Here is a 7,712-nt window from a genome sequence, read left to right on the forward strand (position 1 = left end):
TCAGGCAGTTCAGAGGTGCTGACTGAATTTCCAATGTCACCCAAACACATCAACACATCAGCACAGAATCCCAGAATGGTTTGGGTTGGGAGACACCCTAAAGCTCCTCTCATTCCAGGGACACCTTCCACTAGACCAGGTTGCTCCAAGCCCCATCCAGCCTGGCCGTGGATACTTAACACATCCCGGGTGTCCCGGTGCTCTCTCCAGTGGGAGATGAATGTGGACACTGCTCCAGGCAGGTCTCCTCCAACACACACTGATTAAGCTCAAGTGCTCAAGTCGCAGGTTGGATCAAAGGAGCAATTCTGGTTCACCAGAACTGGGGCAAAACCTTCTCTCTGATTTAATGAGCTGGGAAAATGCTACTCCTGGGGAAAGAAGGGAGCACAGGGCAGGAGCAGGTCCCGTGTCCCACCTTTAAGCACTGCATCACAGTTCCACTTTTCATGGCACCGGAACCTGCACTGAAGGGATTTGATGACTCCTGAGAAATCCAAGCCAAGAAGCTTTTAAGAACTCCTGAACTGCCTTTTTAAGACGCAGGGCACATGTGCACCTAATCCAGTCTTAAAACTAATGAATTAATTTACCTTAGGAGAAGCAAACCAGCATAAATTAATATCTCCCAGTAGTATAACATAAGCATGTTTTATCTAGAGATTATGTTGATTAAATCATCAAGTGCCATAATCTTCTCTTCGTACCTCAGTAAGTTGGAGAAAAAAAAAAAAATCCCTAAAAATGTAGATACAGCCTTCCAAGCCACAGGAGGGGAAGTGCACGTTCAACTCCAAGCAGTTTCCTGGCTCAGCAGAGTGTGCACAGGAGACTCCCCACCCTGGAAGAAACTGCTCCAGCTGGTGTGGTACCAAGAGGTAAAATAAAGCACCGTGTTCCTCGTGGAAGAGGTGCCAGGAGATGAAGGAGCTCAGAGGCAGCACAGGCGTTGCACCTCTGGGGTTTCACTCCGCAAATGGAACTGAAGAGGTAAGACCTGGCTCCTCCAGGCCCTGTATCTGCTTTCAGGATGTAAGACACCAGTGCCATTAGTCATGCGAGCTGGATATTCCAGTGGCTCAGACCCACCACACAGGGAAACAGTGCCTCAGCAGAGGGGGGAGAGCACAGAATCCCCTTTAAAACATCTCCCTCCCACCTCCCTCATCTCATTTCTGCTTGTTCCCACCCACCCTGATGAATCAACAAGACCTACCCGGACTTTTTCCACCTGCCGGGGGCGGCTTTTCAGACAAAGCCGGTTCCTGCGGGACTCAGCTGCAAACTGTCTCCAAGTAATCATGCCCAGGCACTTCAGGTTTAATGGCTTTGTGTGCTGGCTGTTTGGATTGCTGGAGAGCCCTTGGGCTGGGCACTTCAGACACACAACACCTTTTATTCAGAGCCAATTCAGAACCTCAGGCGAGCTGGAAAGTTTCCCTGGAGAAGGACAAAGGAGCTCGTTAAGAGGAGGTGTCCAAGGCCAAAACAACATCTCCAACAACAGAAAGCCCCTCCCGTGAAACAGCAAACTCTAACCACTGTTTGTACTGACCCCAGACACCAGCAGCAGGTCTCCAGCAAGAAACCTGGATTTACAAGTCAAACCTAAACGTGAGCAACACAGACTCTCATAGTCTCCGGTGCTTATGAAATAAGTGGATTTTGCAAAGAAAGGGCAATTAACAGATGTTGTTGTATTTGGTTATTGGCAAGTTGGGGCAAACAGTGAGAACCTGCCAGCAGTGCAGGCACCACAGCTCCGTGCTTGTTTCCTCACAAGTGTCATTTCTCCACTTTTGTAAGAGCTTGAGAGCCTTCAGAAGAGAAATGGCATTATTTCAAAAAATGTTTTAAAACCAACGTGAAGTTGTCAAGAGGAACACTCTGCTCAGTGTCTCGGGCAGAAAACACATCTCCATCCAAACACTGTGTCCCTGGTAGGAAAAATACACGTGTAAAGGATCCATTTTCAGCTTCTGAAAGGAGGCAGGTTCTGAGGTTCTGAACACGAGTTTTTCCTCAGAGAGGAGACACTGTGTGCTGTCTTGCAGCATTACAAATATGGAAGCTTCAAGAAGTTTCCCGACTTCTTCTTTTTTTTTTTTTTTTTTTACTCATTTCTGTGGTCCCTCAAACCTGCCTCATGATTCAGAGAGCAGAGGAGGGTTGTGTTTCTTTCTATGAACACCTTTAAACTAAAACACAGACCCAAGCCCTTTTCTCCCCTAGAAGCAAACCTCCAAGCCTTACTGACTTCCCTAAAATGATCCGGGCAGAGGAGTGTAATTTAGGAACAGTTCTTCACATCCTTCTGATGCCATTTTACTGTAGAAATAACCTATCTGACCCTCTCCCTCTGAGAGTGTCTCTGCCTGCCCAGCTCTGAACAGCATTTCCCTTCTAGGCTTTATAATCTCTTCAGCTCAATTAATGGGGCCCCCAAAAGCCTGGGGACTCCATTACTCCTAAATGAAACATCTTCAAAGACATTAATACCACTTGTCTTCTGCAGGACCCTCATTCCAGGCAAGGCTGACATGTTGACAGATCTTCACACTCTTTTTCATCAAGGAAATGCACCATTACACAAGGTTAATTTTTTTAGGATTGATAGAAAATCTCTTCCTCTAGGTAAACATAAGACAAACATCTACGCACTGTGTGGAATTACATGTCAAGCCACTCGGTAAAACCAACTTATCTGCCAGGAACAAGCCTGACAAATCCTCAGTACAGATGTCTTTCTTTCCCCACTTTAAATTGCACACAGAGGCCTCAAAGTTCAGGGGAAGGGAGGGGGTTCCCCTCATTGATCATCCCCATCCTGCCTGTGCTTCCACCTCCCTGCTGAGACAGCTGCCTTTGGAAAGGAGGATTTGGAGAAGATATCTAGAGGAAAGCCTTAACAAAAAAAAAAAAAAAAAACCTAAAAAAACCAAAAACAAAACAAAAACCCACGACGGGAAGGTTGCCTGAGCTCTCCCCTCCCTCCTGGGGCTGGAGGTGTGCTGGGAGAGCGATGCTGTCTGCAAATGGCACCTGTGCCACATGTGCCCCTGGCAGAGCTCGTGGCAGAGGATGTTCAGCTCCCCAGTGACAGTGACCAGCAGAGCCGTGTCACTGCTGCTGCTCATTCCCCAGGAGAAAATTCGACTGAGGGAATTACTCCTTACAGACCTGAACTACAAGCACGTGCTTTCTGGTTTTTAACACATTCCCCTCTCCCCGAAAGCTGGGGGGAGAAATCTTTACAGCAGATCAAAGCCCACAGATGTCAGACAGTTTTTCGTCCTCTCCTTTTGCAATCCTTTAGCTGCTTGATGCCCTGGGGGAGCCAGAGGTGTCAGGGAGAAAGCCCATGATCCCTTCAGGATGGATTTCATTGTTTTTAGCTAATGAGTTCCACCTTGGAGAGTGAGATCCTCCTTTCCAAGAGCCACAGTGCTACCCCAACACCACAGGTCCTCTCTGAGCTCCAGCTAAAATCTGGATGGACATTGCCATTCCACACTCAACATCCTGGACCAACAAATGATTAATTTATTCCCAGAGAGCTGCCATCTGTCAGCCGATCACGGACGAATCTGATTAACAGAACATCCCCGTGATCTCCACCTACTGCCAAGGGAAATGTGCTCTCTTCCAATGGTTTATGCAACCAGCTTCTCACACTCAACTACCAAATGTAGCTGGTGGGCTCAGTATCCAGAAATCATCCAGTCACCTGCTCCGGAGTGAGCCTTGGCCTGTCCAGCTGGATGGAGAAGGGACAAGAGGGTGACACTGAAGAGACAATGCGCTCAGAGGTGTAGGTGAAGTTCTGACATAGCCAAAAACCTACAGCAAAGCCTTAAGGAAGGTTAAGCTGCCCTTAAGCCCAGAGTAAAAGCTAAGTTGAGGAAGGAGAAAGTAATTTCTAGGTGAATTACAGAGCCAGCCCTCAGCCTTTGGCTGATCATTGTTCTCCTGTGCCTCAGCCTGCCCGACTGAGCCATCAAGTTTGTTCTCATTTACTTCTCTCTGTAGAAACCGTTGAGATTTGTATTTCAAAACCACATTGGGAGTAAAATCAGTGGCGAGACAGGCAGCAGCAGGCACTGGATGCCCTTCACAGCAGCGCCCATGCAGGAAAGGAGGATGCTCTGCCCTGATGCTGGGCTGGCTCCTCCCATCCGCTCTGCTCAGCAGCCGGCGATTGCCACAGCAACAAGAAACAGAGGAGAAAAATATTTCTCCAGAACGGATTTGGTTGCTTTTAAATGGATGAACATAGGAGAGTTTGTTTATAAACGTCAAGAGCAGGTCGGTGTGAAATTGGAAATGCGAGAGGGGTTTGGCTCTGTGAGCAACACGCGGAGTGAGGGGATGGAACACCTGAGCCGGGTGTGGGTCCGGAGAGCTGCAGAGTCTCAGCACTCGAGAAACCTTGTCACTAATGCAGACAGTGCTGCTCACCCCCTCTGTCCCCAAACTCCACCACAGGGCTGAGCTAGAGTGATCTGCCTTCCCAAACAAAGACCCTAGTGCTGGAGTTCCAACCCCATTGCCAGCAGAGCCGTGCAACCACACAGCAAACAGGGGCAGGGAGGTCGAGCACGAGCCTGTGCTCCGCCCCAAAACGGTTTGAGAGGTTCATTAAACCAGTTAATGGTGCGGGAGCAGCACTGACACCGTGCCGCCCATCTCCTTTGTAACAACGTCCCAAAGGGCTCGAGCATTTGGCTGGAGCTCTAAGGGACACAGGAGCTCTCAGGAGTCCGGTCCAGCTGTGCCAGGAGTGAGAGCGGGCAGCACATCCCAAAAAACACAGAAGGTAAAAATCCAATTCTTGGATGAACAGCGAGGCTTTCCATGTGCTCTGATGATGATGATGGCTGGGTTAAACACCCAGGCAGCAAAACTCACCCTCACCGCCTGCCCTCACAGCAGGCATTTGGGACACAGCTGCTCCCTAAAGGAGACCTCGGGGGAAGCAGGGTGAGAGCTAAAGAAGCACTTTGAACAGTCACATTTTTGTGATTGTCCTGGCAGCCCCTTCACAGCACACTCAGCTCACTGAGGGAACAACTGCAGCCAGACAAGTGACAGGCAGGGTCGAGGACCAGGACAGCTCCCAGGTTAGAGGCACATCCTGCAATCCCCAGTGACAAACCACGTACCCAGAGCCTGCCTGGCTATGCACCACATTCCTCTTCATCTGAGACATTGATTCAACCAGGTACTTGACAATAAAAGGCTGCAGAAGCAGTGAAAGGGCTCACTATAATACATTAATTAAATAAAGGTAGCAGTGCCTCAGAATTTAAGTGAATATGCAACACCACCACTGAACAGGGTGTGTAACACAGCATGGTTGGGTGACTGAAGAAGAGGGCTTGTGCCTCTGCTCGGCTGACTGGCTGCATCCATTAATTATATCCCCATTAGGCAGGCAGGAAATGCTCCCACCAGCAGCACCTTCCTGCTCTGTCATTCAGCCCAGGAACATGACAGGTAGAGCAGAGCTGAGGCATAATCGAGATGGAGCACCTGCCAGGCAGGATGGATAGGGAGGAACCCCTCTGCTCGGAGGCTGTGCGGGTTACTGATACCTTGGGTTAAGTGACAAGATAAAGAGACCCTGCATGCTTCGGGAAGGCCACAGCCAGTGTTTGAGGCTGTTCACATCCGTTACAAGGTACGTGGATGAGATTCCCCCCGAGGCCCTCAGCACTGGGGTAGCAGAGGCTGGCACAATTCTACCACATCCTTCATGCTCCCTTTGGCCCTCATGGGATTTCCGAACAAATAACGCCTTCAGACTTCTTTGAGAAAGCCAGCTTAGCACTGAGAGGTGTCCAGCCCTGCTCACTGCTCCAGAGACTCCTCACTGGGCCCATGCACAGGGTGCCCAGAGAAGCTGTGGCTGCCCCATCCCTGGAAGCGTCCAAAGCCAGGTTGGATGGGGCTTGGAGCAACCTGGGCTAGTAGGAGGTGTCCCTGCCATGGCAGGGGGCTGGAAGATGACCTTTAAGGTCCCTTCCAACCCAAACCATTCTGTGATTCCATGATTCCCTCCAAGGACAGTCCAGAATCTGCCTTCCATGCCCCACCTCCCTTGCCCAGACGCACCACACAGGCAGCCCAGGTATGAGAGCACCAACACCGCAGTTTTGCACCCCAAAATATCTGCTAAATACTCCCCTTCACAGCACCTGGAAATGGCAGACAAGCAAGCGCCTGTGTCTACTCAGATGGACAAAATCCTCTAAGAGCAAAGGCCTGCTGGGGCAGAGCCACTCACTGGGTTACCACCAATTGTCCCTTCCGTGGAACAGACAAGGGTTTATCCATCATCAGGGGACAGACACTGCATTTCTGTATTTCACCCAGACTTTCAAAGCTCTTTCCAAAATTGTTATTTCAATGAAGGAGGAAACAAATCAATAGTTTTGAATTCTCTCAGGGGAGAATGAGGCCAAGAGGCTGAGGCAGAGCTGGTAACAACCCTACCATGTTTTATTTCCCTTTCCTGAACTGCAAAACTCCAGGCTTGGTCCAAAATGAGACCTAATCAATACTCTAATGCTGAGATCCCATTACACACTGAGCATCCCTGGCTCCCAGGTTAAAGGGTCAAACTCTCCTTCATGTCTTAGTTTTCCAGACAGTCTTAAACCAATTGTTTCAGCAATTCCCAATCTCAATGGATGAGATTTTTACTACCCCAGAAATCCTTTCCAACAGAATCTTTGCCTCCTGTTTTTATACCCATTTTGTGCAACTGTGTTACACGATTTAGGATCATCAGTATTCAGAGTCTTCCCCATTACGTGATGCCTTGTGATGTGTGAGGTTTGGAATGTTTCTTCTCTAATCACATCAGAAAAAAAATATTCCTGTGGCTATTAGGCAGTGTTACTAAATTTTAGTTCATGGGCAAAAGGCTATTTCTTCTCCAAAATGAGTAATTCTTCAGTGTTAACAGGAGCTTGACATGATCAAGCAGCTGCCTTCAACTGTCTGACAGACCAATTAATTGTTTATCAAACACCATAAAAAAAAAAAAAAAAAAAAAAAAAAAAAAAAAGGAAAAAGCCCAAAACAAAAAACTTGACTTACCTCCTCATTTAATGATGGAAGCAGTCATGGAGCTCCATACATGTGTCCTGAGCCTGTCCTCCAAATCCATGTCAGCCAGTGCCACCAGTCTGTTCACTTTAAAACCCTTCAGTCACCAATTTCAAATAGGATTTAAACCATCAAGCAGAAACCTTGACTGAAGACACCAATTTTTCCCCTGGACTTGCATTTGTATTTATTTTTGTTAAAGCTTGTTAGCTCTCATGACCTGGGCTGGCCATTAAACCTGCAGAGATCTGCAGGCAGCGCCCACCCTCCAAAGAATCCTGAACTCAATAAAAATAAGGAGCATTAATAAAGTGAAATGAAAAACGTGCATTTCATCACTATTCTGCCTTTTTTTCCCCCTCACAAGATTCGGGGCAGAACATGGGGATGCAAATTAGAACTAAATGAAAAATGACAAAGCTACCTGAGGCATCCAGAGAACTGATAGCTTTCAAATGTGAGATTGATGGAATAAATCAGCAGCTGCTTCCCGTGGGTTACAGCTCTCGGTTCCAAAGCCCTCCAAATGCCTGGCTTTGCTCAGAGCATTGCTATTTTAGAACCAAAGGCTTAAGTAACTCTTCCTGTGCTGCTGTTCA

General features: G+C 48.1%; 1 long non-coding RNA gene across 5 annotated transcripts in view; it reads right to left on the reverse strand.

Annotated features, from left to right (window-relative positions):
- The window catches only part of LOC121666055, a 42,075-nt gene extending 34,425 nt beyond the window's left edge, over positions 1-7,650 (reverse strand). For 3 of the 5 annotated variants that reach the window (XR_006016558.1, XR_006016559.1, XR_006016562.1), the window contains exons 1-2: positions 7,105-7,649; positions 1,217-1,440 (exon numbers count right to left, since the gene is read on the reverse strand). This is a non-coding gene — a long non-coding RNA (uncharacterized LOC121666055). Of the gene's footprint in view, positions 1-1,216; positions 1,441-7,104 lie in introns of all 5 variants that reach the window. The other 2 variants (XR_006016561.1, XR_006016560.1) reach the window with 2 other exon arrangements.
- Positions 7,651-7,712: the final 62 nt, after the last annotated feature.

This window comes from Corvus kubaryi, unplaced genomic scaffold (assembly GCF_017639235.1).
Source record: "Corvus kubaryi isolate FWS band 111438036 unplaced genomic scaffold, C.kubaryi_AGA036_p1.0 37337, whole genome shotgun sequence".
Lineage (NCBI taxonomy): Eukaryota > Metazoa > Chordata > Aves > Passeriformes > Corvidae > Corvus > Corvus kubaryi.